This window comes from Tachypleus tridentatus, chromosome 13 (genome assembly GCF_004210375.1).
Source record: "Tachypleus tridentatus isolate NWPU-2018 chromosome 13, ASM421037v1, whole genome shotgun sequence".
Lineage (NCBI taxonomy): Eukaryota > Metazoa > Arthropoda > Merostomata > Xiphosura > Limulidae > Tachypleus > Tachypleus tridentatus.
Genome location: NC_134837.1, coordinates 247,566,811 through 247,586,574, shown reverse-complemented (window position 1 = coordinate 247,586,574; position 19,764 = coordinate 247,566,811). Strand labels below are relative to the sequence as shown.

At 33.2% G+C, this 19,764-nt stretch overlaps 4 non-coding genes across 4 annotated transcripts; all 4 read left to right on the top strand.

Moving 5' to 3' along the window:
- TRNAV-CAC (transfer RNA valine (anticodon CAC)) lies at positions 1-72 on the top strand. Its single transcript has one exon. It is a non-coding gene; the product is annotated as a tRNA-Val (tRNA).
- Positions 73-3,804: 3,732 nt separating this feature from the next.
- On the top strand, positions 3,805-3,877 carry TRNAV-CAC (transfer RNA valine (anticodon CAC)). Its single transcript has one exon. It is a non-coding gene; the product is annotated as a tRNA-Val (tRNA).
- Positions 3,878-7,595: 3,718 nt separating this feature from the next.
- Positions 7,596-7,666, top strand: TRNAV-CAC (transfer RNA valine (anticodon CAC)). The gene has a single exon. It is a non-coding gene; the product is annotated as a tRNA-Val (tRNA).
- A 3,694-nt stretch (positions 7,667-11,360) lies between these two features.
- Positions 11,361-11,433, top strand: TRNAV-CAC (transfer RNA valine (anticodon CAC)). The gene has a single exon. It is a non-coding gene; the product is annotated as a tRNA-Val (tRNA).
- Positions 11,434-19,764: the final 8,331 nt, after the last annotated feature.

Below are 19,764 nucleotides of genomic sequence, written 5' to 3'. Positions count from 1 at the left end.
GTTTCCGTAGTGTAGTGGTTATCACGTGCGCCTCACACGCGCAAGGTCCCCGGTTCGATCCCGGCGGAAACATCATTTTTTCCAAAAATTCGTATCAACGGGTTTAAAGTTGCTCATGTAGATGTACACTTTAGGAAGAATGGGTCTTGTGCAACTGACCCACCTGGGTATTTAAAATTCAACATACCCTCAAAGAAGAAGCGAACTGCGACAGAATGCAGCAACGTCGGTTAACTACAGTCGCAAACTTTCGAGTTCATTACCAGAGGAAACTGTAACGAATGCGAGAAATTTCCAGATGCAAATATGTCGGATAACATAGCATTTACTATACTTTCATTTTAAGATTCGTACTGTTATTTTGTAAGATTAAAACCACGATTACGTGAGTGGTTAATCAAATATCACAGTGTCTTGAGAAAGTTCGTGCATAGAAGAAAACTGTGGTGCTGATCAAAGACACCTACTCAAGCACTGAAGTTAACTGCATCAGTTCTGCACCGTTTCTCACTCTTGTGCAGTTAAAACAAACTTTATTTTTGGAAATGGTAAAATATTTCAATATCTACATGCGGCATTGTAGAGCAAAAAGGTTTAAAGTGTTAAAGCATTTACCTAATGAATTTTCAGAGAGTTTTAGATATTTTTGAAAAATTAATATATTTCTTCGAAAGACATGCAATTCCGTTTCGTAAAACTAAAACTTTCTAGCACATTCACGAAGTATGTAAAACATTTTTATTTCTTCTGTAAAGATAGTTGTTTTGCGTCTTTTAAAATATAGGATATTTCATTGTAAAATTTGCGATTGTTTTTGTGAAACTAAAAATATCTTAAAATTAAAATATTTTCAAGTGTTATTGTAAACAGTTGTGCCCCATGAAGCTTATCGTTTTACATGTGAATAAAATTTTAAGTGACATTTCTTGTGAAATTTGTAGTTTTGTAAGACGAAAGAGCAAACAAATTTCATGGCTTTGTTGAGCTTGACGGCTTATAACCCTCACGTCCGTAGAACAGTTTTGTGGTTGATACAAAATTACAAACGTGGTTCTTTTCTTTTGTGTGTTCCATTTCTGCAGAAAATTGATTTAAAAAATCACGAGTTTTGCTTTTGTAAAGATATACAATTTTTTTAACTGGCTTATTTGTAAATTTTCATATTTCCACATTTGTTTGATAGAGAATACATGTCTTATGTATTAATAGTGTTTTCTCTATTTGAGTTATTACGTACGTGTTATACTTTTTTTGGACAAGTCTACGACTTATTATATTACATATACTAACTTATTACCATTTCAAGAGTAACCGAATTTTTTCTTTTAATTTGAGCTCAGTAGTTCATTAAATATTAATATGTATTAAATTTATTTCATTTGCCAACAGGATTGATACACACAATTTCTTTTTTTAACCCAAACGTGTTTTAATACACAGGCACAAAAAAAACTACTATTTATAACAATTATAATTAATTGTTATTACATATTTACAGTTGATGGTTTAAATACAACAGTATTACAAACTTCCAAAACTATCCAGAAACGTACACGAGTCTAGAGCTGAATATTTTATCCACGATAAAAGTCCACGACGAGCAAATTAATTCTGAGTTCATATTCTTGCACCTCGCTTAGGCTGGCTTGGTATGATTGCAGAAATTTCGACAACTTTCGAGAACAGGCGGGACTTGCGCAATACACAGGCACGTGCAAAAACAAAATTATACAGAAGCAAGGATAAACACTATGATAAACATGTGATGGTAAATATGTTATTCTTCGGTCACGTGTGTAATTATCAAAAGTCGACTGTGAGGACATTTGACGTTCTATCCGAGAATGCGAGATTATTGTACACATTTCTGGTAATTTACTGTGCGTAACCAAATGGCTGAGTTTTCAATTTGAATAATCCTCTAATGTGGTGGTCCCAAAACCTTCTGTTTATTCTGGTCCACCTTACTTTCTTAGACAAACTTTCCTTTGATCGATATTAACATTGAATATCCAGGTAAGTAATTATATTATGAATTAAATGTGACAGTTGTGCAATTCAAAGCTTTATGTCATCGTGAGAGTTGTAAAGGGTCATAGAATTAAGTTTTCACAGTTTCACGTGACTTGACATTCCTATGAAATGCATCTCACGACGGCTGTTTTGAGTATTGTTGTTCTCTCTGTTATTTTGGTAAAAGTGTTAGCAACCATACCAGCCGTTCTGAGATACACTTTGACTTCAAGTTCGTTTCTCGTCACCACGAATTTCCTATAAAATGTTTTTTTTAAGATTTGACTGTAACCACAATGAAAAATAAAAAACAACTCTAAATTACCCATCTTTCTTCTTCCTAGAATGACTTGAAACTGTAACTGAAAACGTTTCTTCACCCTGAGTATCTTATGACTTATAATATTTTGTATCTTTTTTTTCTAATTCCATTTATTGTTTTATTGCCCTTTTGAACCACTTATAACTAGAGCACACAGCGAATGTTCAGCTCAGTCGATTGCATTTATTAAATAATTCACCAGTTTGTGCACAGGCTTGCTCGAGTTCAGTGTCAGTCCTTGGTAAAATTTAAGCCTTTACCTTTTACAATCACGCTTCTGACATACTACGCGTGTTTATTTATTTAAAAATGAACCAAAGAAAACAGAATAGTAACAAAAAACACCACCCCGTAATAATTATAATTTAACTGGTTCTCTAGTTATCGCATTAGCACTTTAACAAATCCATTAAATACTCTACTTGAACAGTTCAACACGTATAATCAAACTGAGTGAGCTATGTCTTTCACACAAACACGATAAAGAAGATGACTTTATACATCGTTCATTGATTAAAACATTGAATTTTTAGTGGATACAAGTAAGATGAAGTAAAATATCAAAATTATATATTGGCTAACTCTGAAATAGATTACGTTAGTGGTAAGCGTGACAAGTGTATCTCACTTTCTGATTGATAGCTCCATAAACAAGGAAGATTTAAGCCTGGAAATGTTATATTTCTTATGGTAATAATCATAGTATTGTATCATCAATTTATGCTAAACTTTATACTTCAAAAAGAGGTGGTAGGTAAGTTACCAAAGATAGAAGATTTTAAAAACTTACGTCACCATTCTTATATATATTGTGAGTTCAAGATTTTATTTAAATATTTCTTGCTATTTAGGACATTGAAACTTATATAATGTAAATACATGACTTATTATCTACGTTTTTGTACCAAGTTTTTTTATGCACGTAGTTATGTATTATAATTTATTTCGGACGTATGTTAACATATTAGTATTTCAAGTAACTGTACATTTGAATTTAATTGTTCATTAACTGTTAATATGTATCAAGTGTATGTTATTTTTCAACAAGATTGACACGCACACAACCTCCTAATAGTTAATACAAATGATGGTTTACATGCAAGAGTTTTATAAACTTACAGAAAACATGAAGTCTTACATCCAGTCTAGAACTAAACATCTTATCGACGATCCAAGTCCATTCCAGGCAAATTAATTCCGAGTTTTTATTGGTTGCACCTCGTTTGAGCTGGGTCCGATTCCTCGTCGTACCAAACATGCTCGCCATTTGAGCCATGGGGGGCATTAGATTTTTTACGATCAATCACACTATTCATTGGTAAAAGAGTAGTTGGCGGTGGGTGGTGATGTCTAGCTGCCTTCCCTCTTGCCTTACAGTTCTAAATTAGGGACGTCTAGCGCAGATAACCCTCTATAGTTTTGCGCGAAATTAGAAAGAAACCGAACCAGTGCTAGAGAAACGTCGACGGGTTTCCGTAGTGTAGTGGTTATCACGTGCGCCTCACACGCGCAAGGTCCCCGGTTCGATCCCGGGCGGAAACATCATTTTTTCCAAAAATTCGTATCAACGGGTTTAAAGTTGCTCATGTAGATGTACACTTTAGGAAGAATGGGTCTTGTGCAACTGACCCACCTGGGTATTTAAAATTCAACATACCCTCAAAGAAGAAGCGAACTGCGACAGAATGCAGCAACGTCGGTTAACTACAGTCGCAAACTTTCGAGTTCATTACCAGAGGAAACTGTAACGAATGCGAGAAATTTCCAGATGCAAATATGTCGGATAACATAGCATTTACTATACTTTCATTTTAAGATTCGTACTGTTATTTTGTAAGATTAAAACCACGATTACGTGAGTGGTTAATCAAATATCACAGTGTCTTGAGAAAGTTCGTGCATAGAAGAAAACTGTGGTGCTGATCAAAGACACCTACTCAAGCACTGAAGTTAACTGCATCAGTTCTGCACTGTTTCTCACTCTTGTGCAGTTAAAACAAACTTTATTTTTGGAAATGGTAAAATATTTCAATATCTACATGCGGCATTGTAGAGCAAAAAGGTTTAAAGTGTTAAAGCATTTACCTAATGAATTTTCAGAGAGTTTTAGATATTTTTGAAAAATTAATATATTTCTTCGAAAGACATGCAATTCCGTTTCGTAAAACTAAAACTTTCTAGCACATTCACGAAGTATGTAAAACATTTTTATTTCTTCTGTAAAGATAGATGTTTTGCGTCTTTTAAAATATAGGATATTTCATTGTAAGATTTGCGATTGTTTTTGTGAAACTAAAAATATCTTAAAATTAAAATATTTTCAAGTGTTATTGTAAACAGTTGTGCCCCATGAAGCTAATCGTTTTACATGTGAATAAAATTTTTAAGTGACATTTCTAGTGAAATTTGTAGTTTTGTAAGACGAAAGAGCAAACACATTTCATAGCTTAGTGTTGAGCATGACGGCTTATAACCCTCACATCCGTAGATCAGTCCTTGTGGTTGGTACTAAATTACAAACGTGGTTCTTTTTCTTTTGTGTGTTCCAGTTCTGCAGAAAATTGATTTAAAAAATCACGAGTTTGCTTTTGTAAAGATATACAATTATTTTTAACTGGCTTATTTGTAAATTTTCATATTTCCACATTTGTTTGATAGAGAGTACATGTCTTATGTATTATCAGTGTTTTCTCTATTTGAGTTGTTACGTACGTGTTATACTTTTTTTGGACAAGTCTACGACTTATTATATTACATATACTAACTTATTACCATTTCAAGAGTAACCGGAATTTTTTCTTTTAATTTGAGCTCAGTAGTTCATTAAATATTAATATGTATTAAATTTATTTCATTTGCCAACAGGATTGATACACACAATTTCTGTTTTTAACCCAAACGTGTTTTAATACACAGGCACAAAAAAACTACTATTTATAACAATTATAATTAATTATTAATTTACAGTTGATGGTTTATATACAACAGTATTACAAACTTCCAAAACTATCCAGAAACGTACACGAGTCTAGAGCTGAATATTTTATCCACGATCCAAGTCCACGACGAGCAAATTAATTCTGAGTTCATATTCTTGCACCTCGCTTAGGCTGGCTTGGTATGATTGCAGAAATTTCGACAACTTTCGAGAACAGGCGGGACTTGCGCAATACACAAGCACGTGCAAAAACAAAATTATACAGAAGCAAGGATAAACACTATGATAAACATGTGATGGTAAATATGTTATTCTTCGGTCACGTGTGTAATTATCAAAAGTCGACTGTGAGGACATTTGACGTTCTATCCGAGAATGCGAGATTATTGTACACATTTCTGGTAATTTACTGTGCGTAACCAAATGGCTGAGTTTTCAATTTGAATAATCCTCTAATGTGGTGGTCCCAAAACCTTCTGTTTATTCTGGTTCACCTTACTTTCTTAGACAAACTTACCTTTGATCGATATTAACATTGAATATCCAGGTAAGTAATTATATTATGAATTAAATGTGACAGTTGTGCAATTCAAAGTTTTATGTCATCGTGAGAGTTGTAAAGGGTCATAGAATTAAGTTTTCACAGTTTCACGTGACTTGACATTCCTATGAAATGCATCTCACGACGGCTGTTTTGAGTATTGTTGTTCTCTCTGTTATTTTGGTAAAAGTGTTAGCAACCATACCAGCCGTTCTGAGATACACTTTGACTTCAAGTTCGTTTCTCGTCACCACGAATTTCCTATAAAATGTTTTTTTTTAAGATTTGACTGTAACCACAATGAAAAATAAAAAAACAACTCTAAATTACCCATCTTTCTTCTTCCTAGAATGACTTGAAACTGTAACTGAAAACGTTTCTTCACCCTGAGTATCTTATGACTTATAATATTTTGTATCTTTTTTTCTAATTCCATTTATTGTTTTATTGCCCTTTTGAACCACTTATAACTAGAAGACACAGCGAATGTTCAGCTCAGTCGATTGCATTTATTAAATAATTCACCAGTTTGTGCACAGGCTTGCTCGAGTTCAGTGTCAGTCCTTGGTAAAATTTAAGCCTTTACCTTTTACAATCACGCTTCTGACATACTACGCGTGTTTATTTATTTAAAATGAACCAAAGAAAACAGAATAGTAAAAAAAACACCATCCCGTAATAATTATAATTTAACTGGTTCTCTAGTTATCGCATTAGCACTTTAACAAATCCATTAAATACTCTACTTGAACAGTTCAACACGTATATTCAAATTGAGTGAGCTATGTCTTTCACACAAAACGATAAAGAAGATTACTTTATACATCGTTCATTGATTAAAACATTGCATTTTACTGGATACAAGTAAGATGAAGTAAAATATCAAAATTATATATTGGCTAACTCTGAAATAGATTACGTTAGTGGTAAGCGTGACAAGTGTATCTCACTTTCTGATTGATAGCTCCATAAACAAGGAAGATTTAAGCCTGGAAATGTTATATTTCTTATGGTAATATTCATTGTATTGTATCATCAATTTATGTTAAACTTTATACTTCAAAAAGAGGTGGTAGGTAAGTTACCAAAAATAGAAGATTTTAAAACTTACGTCACCATTCTTATATATATTGTGAGTTCAAGATTTTATTTAAATATTTCTTGCTATTTAGGACATTGAAACTTATATAATGTAAATACATGACTTATTATCTACGTTTTTGTACCAAGTTTGTTCATGCACGTAGTTATGTATTTTAATTTATTTCGGACGTATGTTAACATATTAGTATTTCAAGTAACTGTACATTTGAATTTAATTGTTCATTAACTGTTAATATGTATCAAGTGTATGTTATTTTCCAACAAGATTGACACGCACACAACCTCCTAATAGTTATTACAAATGATGGTTTACATGCAACAGTTTTATAAACTTACAGACAACATGAAGTCCAGTCTAGAACTAAACATCTTATCGACGATCCAAGTCCATTCCAGGCAAATTAATTCCGAGTTTATATTGGTTGCACCTCGTTTGAGCTGGGTCCGATTCCCCGTCGTACCAAACATGCTCGCCATTTGAGCCATGGGGGCATTAGATTTTTTACGATCAATCACACTATTCATTGGTAAAAGAGTAGTTGGCGGTGGGTGGTGATGACTAGCTGCCTTCCCTCTTGCCTTACAGTTCTAAATTAGGGACGTCTAGCGCAGATAACCCTGTGTATTTTTGCGCGAAATTAGAAAGAAACCGAACCAGTGCTAGAAAACGTCGACGGGTTTCCGTAGTGTAGTGGTTATCACGTGCGCCTCACACGCGCAAGGTCCCGGTTCGATCCTGGCGGAAACATCATTTTTTCCAAAAATTCGTATCAACGGGTTTAAAGTTGCTCATGTAGATGTACACTTTAGGAAGAATGGGTCTTGTGCAACTGACCCACCTGGGTATTTAAAATTCAACATACCCTCAAAGAAGAAGCGAACTGCGACAGAATGCAGCAACGTCGGTTAACTACAGTCGCAAACTTTCGAGTTCATTACCAGAGGAAACTGTAACGAATGCGAGAAATTTCCAGATGCAAATATGTCGGATAACATAGCATTTACTATACTTTCATTTTAAGATTCGTACTGTTATTTTGTAAGATTAAAACCACGATTACGTGAGTGGTTAATCAAATATCACAGTGTCTTGAGAAAGTTCGTGCATAGAAGAAAACTGTGGTGCTGATCAAAGACACCTACTCAAGCACTGAAGTTAACTGCATCAGTTCTGCACCGTTTCTCACTCTTGTGCAGTTAAAACAAACTTTATTTTTGGAAATGGTAAAATATTTCAATATCTACATGCGGCATTGTAGAGCAAAAAGGTTTAAAGTGTTAAAGCATTTACCTAATGAATTTTCAGAGAGTTTTAGATATTTTTGAAAAATTAATATATTTCTTCGAAAGACATGCAATTCCGTTTCGTAAAACTAAAACTTTCTAGCACATTCACGAAGTATGTAAAACATTTTTATTTCTTCTGTAAAGATAGTTGTTTTGCGTCTTTTAAAATATAGGATATTTCATTGTAAAATTTGCGATTGTTTTTGTGAAACTAAAAATATCTTAAAATTAAAATATTTTCAAGTGTTATTGTAAACAGTTGTGCCCCATGAAGCTAATCGTTTTACATGTGAATAAAATTTTTAAGTGACATTTCTTGTGAAATTTGTAGTTTTGTAAGACGAAAGAGCAAACAAATTTCATGGCTTAGTGTTGAGCTTGACGGCTTATAACCCTCACATCCGTAGATCAGTCCTTGTGGTTGGTACTAAATTACAAACGTGGTTCTTTTTCTTTTGTGTGTTCCAGTTCTGCAGAAAATTGATTTAAAAAATCACGAGTTTGCTTTTGTAAAGATATACAATTATTTTTAACATTTGTTTGATAGAGAATACATGTCTTATGTATTAATAGTGTTTTCTCTATTTGAGTTATTACGTACGTGTTATACTTTTTTTGGACAAGTCTACGACTTATTATATTACATATACTAACTTATTACCATTTCAAGAGTAACCGGAATTTTTTCTTTTAATTTGAGCTCAGTAGTTCATTAAATATTAATATGTATTAAATTTATTTCATTTGCCAACAGGATTGATACACACAATTTCTTTTTTTAACCCAAACGTGTTTTAATACACAGGCACAAAAAAACTACTATTTATAACAATTATAATTAATTGTTATTACATATTTACAGTTGATGGTTTATATACAACAGTATTACAAACTTCCAAAACTATCCAGAAACGTACACGAGTCTAGAGCTGAATATTTTATCCACGATAAAAGTCCACGACGAGCAAATTAATTCTGAGTTCATATTCTTGCACCTCGCTTAGCTGGCTTGGTATGATTGCAGAAATTTCGACAACTTTCGAGAACAGGCGGGACTTGCGCAATACACAGGCACGTGCAAAACAAAATTATACAGAAGCAAGGATAAACACTATGATAAACATGTGATGGTAAATATGTTATTCTTCGGTCACGTGTGTAATTATCAAAAGTCGACTGTGAGGACATTTGACGTTCTATCCGAGAATGCGAGATTATTGTACACATTTCTGGTAATTTACTGTGCGTAACCAAATGGCTGAGTTTTCAATTTGAATAATCCTCTAATGTGGTGGTCCCAAAACCTTCTGTTTATTCTGGTTCACCTTACTTTCTTAGACAAACTTACCTTTGATCGATATTAACATTGAATATCCAGGTAAGTAATTATATTATGAATTAAATGTGACAGTTGTGCAATTCAAAGCTTTATGTCATCGTGAGAGTTGTAAAGGGGTCATAGAATTAAGTTTTCACAGTTTCACGTGACTTGACATTCCTATGAAATGCATCTCACGACGGCTGTTTTGAGTATTGTTGTTCTCTCTGTTATTTTGGTAAAAGTGTTAGCAACCATACCAGCCGTTCTGAGATACACTTTGACTTCAAGTTCGTTTCTCGTCACCACGAATTTCCTATAAAATGTTTTTTTTTAAGATTTGACTGTAACCACAATGAAAAAATAAAAAACAACTCTAAATTACCCATCTTTCTTCTTCCTAGAATGACTTGAAACTGTAACTAAAAACGTTTCTTCACCCTGAGTATCTTATGACTTATAATATTTTGTATCTTTTTTTCTAATTCCATTTATTGTTTTATTGCCCTTTGAACCACTTATAACTAGAGACACAGCGAATGTTCAGCTCAGTCGATTGCATTTATTAAATAATTCACCAGTTTGTGCACAGGCTTGCTCGAGTTCAGTGTCAGTCCTTGGTAAAATTTAAGCCTTAAACCTTTTACAATCACGCTTCTGACATACTACGCGTGTTTATTTATTTAAAATGAACCAAAGAAAACAGAATAGTAACAAAAAACACCATCCCGTAATAATTATAATTTAACTGGTTCTCTAGTTATCGCATTAGCACTTTAACAAATCCATTAAATACTCTACTTGAACAGTTCAACACGTATAATCAAACTGAGTGAGCTATGTCTTTCACACAAAACGATAAAGAAGATGACTTTATACATCGTTCATTGATTAAAACATTGAATTTTAGTGGATACAAGTAAGATGAAGTAAAATATCAAAATTATATATTGGCTAACTCTGAAATAGATTACGTTAGTGGTAAGCGTGACAAGTGTATCTCACTTTCTGATTGATAGCTCCATAAACAAGGAAGATTTAAGCCTGGAAATGTTATATTTTTATGGTAATATTCATTGTATTGTATCATCAATTTATGTTAAACTTTATACTTCAAAAAGAGGTGGTAGGTAAGTTACCAAAAATAGAAGATTTTAAAAACTTACGTCACCATTCTTATATATATTGTGAGTTCAAGATTTTATTTAAATATTTCTTGCTATTTATGACATTGAAACTTATATAATGTAAATACATGACTTATTATCTACGTTTTTGTACCAAGTTTGTTCATGCACGTAGTTATGTATTATAATTTATTTCGGACGTATGTTAACATATTAGTATTTCAAGTAACTGTAAATTTGAATTTAATTGTTCATTAACTGTTAATATGTATCAAGTGTATGTTATTTTTCAACAAGATTGACACGCACACAACCTCCTAATAGTTATTACAAATGATGGTTTACATGCAACAGTTTTATAAACTTACAGACAACATGAAGTCCAGTCTAGAACTAAATATCTTATCGACGATCCAAGTCCATTCCAGGCAAATTAATTCCGAGTTTATATTGGTTGCACCTCGTTTGAGCTGGGTCCGATTCCTCGTCGTACCAAACATGCTCGCCATTTGAGCCATGGGGGGCATTAGATTTTTACGATCAATCCCACTATCCATTGGTAAAAGAGTAGTTGGCGGTGGGTGGTGATGACTAGCTGCCTTCCCTCTTGCCTTACAGTTCTAAATTAGGGACGTCTAGCGCAGATAACCCTCTATAGTTTTGCGCGAAATTAGAAAGAAACCGAACCAGTGCTAGAAAAACGTCGACGGGTTTCCGTAGTGTAGTGGTTATCACGTGCGCCTCACACGCGCAAGGTCCCCGGTTCGATCCCGGGCGGAAACATCATTTTTTCCAAAAATTCGTATCAACGGGTTTAAAGTTGCTCATGTAGATGTACACTTTAGGAAGAATGGGTCTTGTGCAACTGACCCACCTGGGTATTTAAAATTCAACATACCCTCAAAGAAGAAGCGAACTGCGACAGAATGCAGCAACGTCGGTTAACTACAGTCGCAAACTTTCGAGTTCATTACCAGAGGAAACTGTAACGAATGCGAGAAATTTCCAGATGCAAATATGTCGGATAACATAGCATTTACTATACTTTCATTTTAAGATTCGTACTGTTATTTTGTAAGATTAAAACCACGATTACGTGAGTGGTTAATCAAATATCACAGTGTCTTGAGAAAGTTCGTGCATAGAAGAAAACTGTGGTGCTGATCAAAGACACCTACTCAAGCACTGAAGTTAACTGCATCAGTTCTGCACCGTTTCTCACTCTTGTGCAGTTAAAACAAACTTTATTTTGGAAATGGTAAAATATTTCAATATCTACATGCGGCATTGTAGAGCAAAAAGGTTTAAAGTGTTAAAGCATTTACCTAATGAATTTTCAGAGAGTTTTAGATATTTTGAAAAATTAATATATTTCTTCGAAAGACATGCAATTCTGTTTCGTAAAACTAAAACTTTCTAGCACATTCACGAAGTATGTAAAACATTTTTATTTCTTCTGTAAAGATAGTTGTTTTGCGTCTTTTAAAATATAGGATATTTCATTGTAAAATTTGCGATTGTTTTTGTGAAACTAAAAATATCTTAAAATTAAAATATTTTCAAGTGTTATTGTAAACAGTTGTGCCCCATGAAGCTAATCGTTTTACATGTGAATAAAATTTTTAAGTGACATTTCTTGTGAAATTTGTAGTTTTGTAAGACGAAAGAGCAAACAAATTTCATGGCTTTGTGTTGAGCTTGACGGCTTATAACCCTCACGTCCGTAGAACAGTTTTTGTGGTTGGTACAAAATTATAAACGTGGTTCTTTCTTTTTGTGTGTTTTAGTTCTGCAGAAAATTGATTTAAAAAATCACCAGTTTGCTTTTGTAAAGATATACAATTTTTTTAACTGGCTTATTTGTAAATTTTCATATTTCCACATTTGTTTGATAGAGAATACATTTCTTATGTATTATCAGTGTTTTCTCTATTTGAGTTGTTACGTACGTGTTATACTTTTTTTTTGGACAAGTCTACGACTTATTATATTACATATACTAACTTACTACCATTTCAAGAGTAACCGAATTTTTTCTTTTAAGTTGAGCTCAGTAGTTCATTAAATATTAATATGTATTAAATTTATTTCATTTGCCAACAGGATTGATACACACAATTTCTTTTTTTAACACAAACGTATTTTAATACACAGGCACAAACAATTACTATTTATAACAATTATAATTAATTGTTATTACATATTTACAGTTGATGGTTTATATACAACAGTATTACAAACTTCCAAAACTATCCAGAAACGTACACGAGTCTAGAGCTGAATATTTTATCCACGATCCAAGTCCACGACGAGCAAATTAATTCTGAGTTCATATTCTTGCACCTCGCATAGGATGGCTTGGTATGATTGCAGAAATTTCGACAACTTTCGAGAACAGGCGGGACTTGCGCAATACACAGGCACGTGCAAAAACAAAATTATACAGAAGCAAGGATAAACACTATGATAAACATGTGATGGTAAATATGTTATTCTTTCGGTCACGTGTGTAATTATCAAAAATCGACTGTGAGGACATTTGACGTACTATCTGAGAATGCCAGATTATTGTACACATTTCTGGTAATTTACTGTGCGTAACCAAATGGCTGAGTTTTCAATTTGAATAATCCTCTAATGTGGTGGTCCCAAAACCTTCTGTTTATTCTGGTTCACCTTACTTTCTTAGACAAACTTACCTTTGATCGATATTAACATTGAATATCCAGGTAAGTAATTATATTATGAATTAAATGTGACAGTTGTGCAATTCAAAGCTTTATGTCATCGTGAGAGTTGTAAAGGAGGCATAGAATAAAGTTTTCACAGTTTCACGTGACTTGACATTCCTATGAAATGCATCTCACGACGGCTGTTTTGAGTATTGTTGTTCTCTCTGTTATTTTGGTAAAAGTGTTAGCAACCATACCAGCCGTTCTGAGATACACTTTGACTTCAAGTTCGTTTCTCGTCACCACGAATTTCCTATAAAATGTTTTTTTTTAAGATTTGACTGTAACCACAATGAAAAAATAAAAACAACTCTAAATTACCCATCTTTCTTCTTCCTAGAATGACTTGAAACTGTAACTAAAACGTTTCTTCACCCTGAGTATCTTATGACTTATAATATTTTGTATCTTTTTTCTAATTCCATTTATTGTTTTATTGCCCTTTTGAACCACTTATAACTAGAACACAGAGCGAATGTTCAGCTCAGTCGATTGCATTTATTAAATAATTCACCAGTTTGTGCACAGGCTTGCTCGAGTTCAGTGTCAGTCCTTGGTAAAATTTAAGCCTAAACCTTTTACAATCACGCTTCTGACATACTACGCGTGTTTATTTATTTAAAAATGAACCAAAGAAAACAGAATAGTAACAAAAAACACCATCCCGTAATAATTATAATTTAACTGGTTCTCTAGTTATCGCATTAGCACTTTAACAAATCCATTAAATACTCTACTTGAACAGTTCAACACGTATAATCAAATTGAGTGAGCTATGTCTTTCACACAAAACGATAAAGAAGATTACTTTATACATCGTTCATTGATTAAAACATTGCATTTTACTGGATACAAGTAAGATGAAGTAAAATATCAAAATTATATATTGGCTAACTCTGAAATAGATTACGTTAGTGGTAAGCGTGACAAGTGTATCTCACTTTCTGATTGATAGCTCCATAAACAAGGAAGATTTAAGCCTGGAAATGTTATATTTCTTATGGTAATATTCATTGTATTGTATCATCAATTTATGTTAAACTTTATACTTCAAAAAGAGGTGGTAGGTAAGTTACCAAAAATAGAAGATTTTAAAAACTTACGTCACCATTCTTATATATATTGTGAGTTCAAGATTTTATTTAAATATTTCTTGCTATTTAGGACATTGAAACTTATATAATGTAAATACATGACTTATTATCTACGTTTTTGTACCAAGTTTGTTCATGCACGTAGTTATGTATTTTAATTTATTTCGGACGTATGTTAACATATTAGTATTTCAAGTAACTGTAAATTTGAATTTAATTGTTCATTAACTGTTAATATGTATCAAGTGTATGTTATTTTCCAACAAGATTGACACGCACACAACCTCCTAATAGTTATTACAAATGATGGTTTACATGCAACAGTTTTATAAACTTACAGACAACATGAAGTCCAGTCTAGAACTAAATATCTTATCGACGATCCAAGTCCATTCCAGGCAAATTAATTCCGAGTTTATATTGGTTGCACCTCGTTTGAGCTGGGTCCGATTCCCCGTCGTACCAAACATGCTCGCCATTTGAGCCATGGGGGGCATTAGATTTTTACGATCAATCCCACTATCCATTGGTAAATGAGTAGTTGGCGGTGGGTGGTGATGACTAGCTGCCTTCCCTCTGCCTGCCAGGTTCTAAATTAGGGACGTCTAGCGCAGATAACCCTCTATAGTTTTGCGCGAAATTAGAAAGAAACCGAACCAGTGCTAGAAAAACGTCGACGGGTTTCGTAGTGTAGTGGTTATCACGTGCGCCTCACGCGCAAGGTCCCCAGTTCGATCCAGGCGGAAACATCATTTTTCCAAAAATTCGTATCAACGGGTTTAAAGTTGCTCACATGTAGATGTACACTTTAGGAAGAATGGGTCTTGTGCACCTGACCCTCCTGGGTATTTAAAATTCAACATACCCACAGAGAAGAAGCGAACTGCGACAGAATGCAGCAACGTCGGTTAACTACAGTCGCAAACTTTCGAGTTCATTACCAGAGGAAACTGTAACGAATGCGAGAAATTTCCAGATGCAAATATGTCGGATAACATAGCATTTACTATACTTTCATTTTAAGATTCTGTACTGTTATTTTGTAAGATTAAAACCACGATTACGTGAGTGGTTAATCAAATATCACAGTGTCTTGAGAAAGTTCGTGCATAGAAGAAAACTGTGGTGCTGATCAAAGACACCTACCCAAGCACTAGAGTTAACTGCATCAGTTCTGCACCGTTTCTCACTCTTGTGTTAAAAACAAACCTTTATTTTTAGGAAATGGTAAAATATTTCAATATCTACATGCGGCATTGTAGAGCAAAAAGGTTTAAAGTGTTAAAGCTTATTTACCTAATGAATTTTCAGAGAGTTTAGATATTTTGAAAAATTAATATATTTCTTTCGAAAGACATGCAATCTGTTTCGTAAAACTAAAACTTTCTAGCACATTCACGAAGTATGTAAAACATTTTTTATTTCTTGTAAAGATAGTTGTTTTGCGTCTTTTAAAATATAGATATTTCATTGTAAGATTTGCGATTGTTTTTGTGAAACTAAAATATCTTAAAATTAAAAATATTCTCAAGTGTTATTGTAAACAGTTGTGCCCCATGAAGCTTATCGTTTTACATAGTGAATAAAATTTTAAGTGACATTTCTTGTGAAATTTGTAGTTTTGTAAGACGAAAGAGCAAACAAATTTCATGGCTTAGTGTTGAGTGACGTATTTATAACCCTCATAACCGTAGATCAGTTTTTGGTGGTACCAAATTACAAACGTGGTTCTTTCTTTTTGTGTGTTTTAGTTCTGCAGAAAATTGATTTAAAAAATCACGAGTATGCTTTGTAAAGATATACAATTATTTTAACTGGCTTATTTGTAAATTTTCATATTTCACATTTGTTTGATAGAGAGTACACATGTATGTATCATGTTTTCTCTATTTGAGTTGTTACGTACGTTATACTTTTTTTGGACAAGTCTACGACCTATTATATTACATATACCAACTTATACCATTTCAAGTAACCGAATTTTTTTCTTTTAAGTTGAGCTCAGTAGTTCATTAAATATTAATATGCATTAATTTATTTCATTTGCCAACAGGATTGATACACACAATTTCTTTTTTTAACCCAAACGTATTTTAATACACAGGCACAAAACAATTACTATATTTATAACAATTATAATTATAATTTACAGTTGATGGTTTATATACAACAGTATTACAAACTTCCAAAACTATCCAGAAACGTACACACGAGTCTAGAACTGAATATTTTATCGATCACCAAGTCCACGACGAGCAAATTAATTTTGAGTCTATATTCTGCACCTCGCTAGCTGGCTTGGTATGATTGCAGAAATTTCGACAACTTTCGAGAACAGGTGGGACTTGCGCAATACACAGGCACGCAAAACAAAATTATACAAGAGATAAACACTATGATAAACATGTGATGGTAAATATGTTATCCTTTTCGGTCACGTGTAATTATCAAAGTCGACTGTGAGGACATTTGACGTTCTATCCGAGAATGAGATTATTGTACATTTCTGGTAATTTACTGTGCAACCAAATGGCTGAGTTTTCAATTTGAATAATCCTCTAATGTGGTGGTCCCAAACCCTGTTTATTCTGGTTCAATCTTACTTTCTTAGACAAACTTACCTTTGATCGATATTAACATCGAATATCCAGGTAAGTAATTATATTATGAATTAAATGTGACAGTTGCAATTCAAAGCTTTATGTCATCGTGAGAGTTGTAAAGGAGGCATAGGAATTAAGTTTTCACAGTTTCACGTGACTTGACATCTCTATGAAACATCTCACGACGGCTGTTTTGAGTATTGTTGTTCTCTGTTATTTTGGTAAAAGTAAGTTATTAGCAACCATACCAGCCGTTCTGAGATACACTTTGACTTCAAGTTGCTCTCGTCACCACGAATTTCCTATAAAATGTTTTTTTAAGATTTGACTGTAACCACAATGAAAAAAAAAAACAACTCTAAATTACCCATCTTTCTTCTTCCTAGAATGACTTGAAACTAACTAAAAACGTTTCTTCACCCTGAGTATCTTATGACTTATAATATTTTGTATCTTTTTTCTAATTCCATTTATTGTTTTTATTGCCCTTTGAACCACTTATAACTAGAGAACACACAGCGAATGTTCAGCTCAGTCGATTGCATTTTATTAAATAATTCACCAGTTTGTGCACAGGCTTGCTTGAGTTCAGTGTCAGTCCTTGGTAAAATTTAAGCTCTTACCTTTTACAATCACGCTTCTGACATACTACGCGTGTTTATTTATTTAAAAAATGAACCAAAGAAAACAGAATAGTAACAAAAACACCATCCCGTAATAATTATAATTTAACTGGTTCTCTAGTTATCGCATTAGCACTTTAACAAATCCATTAAATACTCTACTTGAACAGTTCAACACGTATAATCAAATTGAGTGAGCTATGTCTTTCACACAAAACGATAAAGAAGATACTTTATACATCGTTCATTGATTAAAACATTGCATTTTACTGGATACAAGTAAGATGAAGTAAAATATCAAAATTATATATTGGCTAACTTGAAATAGATTACGTTAAGTGGTAAGCGTGACAAGTGTATCTCACTTTTCTGATTGATAGCTCCATAAAACAAGGAAGATTTAAGCCTGGAAATGTGTTATATTTTATGGTAATATTCATTGTATTGTATCATCAATTTATGTTAAACTTTATACTTCAAAAGAGGTGGTAGGTAAGTTACCAAAAAATAGAAGATTTTAAAAACTTACGTCACCACTTTATATATATTGTGAGTTCAAGATTTTATTTTAAATATTTCTATATTTAGGACATTGAAACTTATATAATGTAAATACATGACTTATTATCTACGTTTTGTACCAAGTTTGTTCATGCACGTAGTTATGTATTATAATTTATTTCGGACGTATGTTAACATATTAGTATTTCAAGTAACTGTAAATTTGAATTTAATTGTTCATTAACTGTTAATATGTATCAAGTGTATGTTATTTTCAACAAGATTGACACGCACACAACCCCAATAGTTATTACAAATGATGGTTTACATGCAACAGTTTTATAAACTTACAGCAGACATGAAGTCTAGTCTAGAACTAAATATCTTATCGACGATCCAAGTCCATTCCAGAAAATTAATTCCGAGTTTATATTGGTTGCATCGTTTGAGCTGGGTCCGATTCTCCGTCGTACCAACATGCTCGCCATTTGAGCCATGGGGGCATTAGATTTTTACGATCAATCCCACTATCCATTGGTAAATGAGTAGTTGGCGGTGGGTGGTGATGACTAGCTGCCTTCCCTCTTGCCAGCTTCTAAATTAGGGACGTCTAGCAGATAACCCCTATAGTTTTGCGCGAAATTAGAAAGAAACCGAACCAGTTAGAAAAACGTCGACGGGTTTCGTAGTGTAGTGGTTATCACGTGCGCCTCACACGCGCAAGGTCCCCGTTCGATCCTGGCGGAAACATCATTTTTCCAAAAATTCGTATCAACGGGTTTAAAGTTGCCATGTAGATGTACACTTTAGGAAGAATGTTTGTGACTGACCACCTGGGTATTTAAAATTCAACATACCCTCAAAGAAGAAGCGAACTGCGACAAAAGCAAACGTCGGTTAACTACAGTCGCAAACTTTCGAGTTCATTACCAGAGGAAACCGTAACGAATGCGAGAAATTTCCAGATGCAAATATGTCGGATAACATAGCATTTACTATACTTTCATTTTAAGATTCTGTACTGTTATTTGTAAGATTAAAACCACGATTACGTGAGTGGTTATCAAATATCACAGTGTCTTGAGAAAGTTCGTGCATAGAAGAAAACTGTGGTGCTGATCAAAGACACCTACCCAAGCACTAGAGTTAACGACTGCACTGTTTCTCACTCTTGTGTTAAAACAACCTTTATTTTAGGAAATGGTAAAATATTTCAATATCTACATGGCATCATTGCAGCAAAAAGGTTTAAAGTGTTAAAGCATTTACCTAATGAATTTTCAGAGAGTTTAGATATTTTGAAAAATTAATATATTTCTTCATCGAAAGACATGCAATCTGTTTCGTAAAACTAAAACTTTCTAGCACATTCACGAAGTATGTAAAACATTTTTTATTTCTCTGTAAAGATAGTTGTTTTGCGTCTTTTAAAATATAGATATTTCATTGTAAGATTTGCGATTGTTTTTGTGAAACTAAAATATCTTAAAATTAAAAATATTCTCAAGTGTTATTGTAAACAGTTGTGCCCCATGAAGCTTATCGTTTTACATAGTGAATA